The following is a 506-nucleotide window of genomic DNA, read 5'->3' as shown; positions in this document are numbered from 1 at the left end:
GCAAGAATGACAACAAATACACCCCAGAAATGATCACCTGTCTTACTAAAACAAACAGCTCTGGGAAATATGTTAGCTAGTTCGTATGTGTACTGTTGATCCCTGTTGGCAAACATCCACAAACTGGCCTTTTGAGTGAGAAGTCCAAAATATTACTCTTTCTCCATATATGCAATTGTAAGAGATAGTGGGAATGGAAATGATGGCATCTCTCTCCCACTCTCCCAAATGCTTTGATTTTTGAAAATTTATTTATACATACATTTACAGTAAAAGTTAACGTTTAATACAGTGATAATTTTTCATGATAGCTACAGTCCTCATCATGCATAGGAGGTTAATTCATAGGTGGCCCATTCACAACTATGGGTTTTAGTCATGGTTCACCGTCAAGGTCTCAGGACATATTGTAAAGATTCTGAGGAGTATCACTAATAATAATAAACCCTCAGCCTTTGAAATGCAGTTCCAGTAAAGTGCTGTTCACTAGAATTGGCTACACATAC

This window comes from Buceros rhinoceros, unplaced genomic scaffold (genome assembly GCF_000710305.1).
Source record: "Buceros rhinoceros silvestris isolate BGI_N320 unplaced genomic scaffold, ASM71030v1 scaffold809, whole genome shotgun sequence".
Taxonomy (NCBI): Eukaryota; Metazoa; Chordata; class Aves; order Bucerotiformes; family Bucerotidae; genus Buceros; species Buceros rhinoceros.
This window is presented reverse-complemented; position numbering follows the sequence as displayed.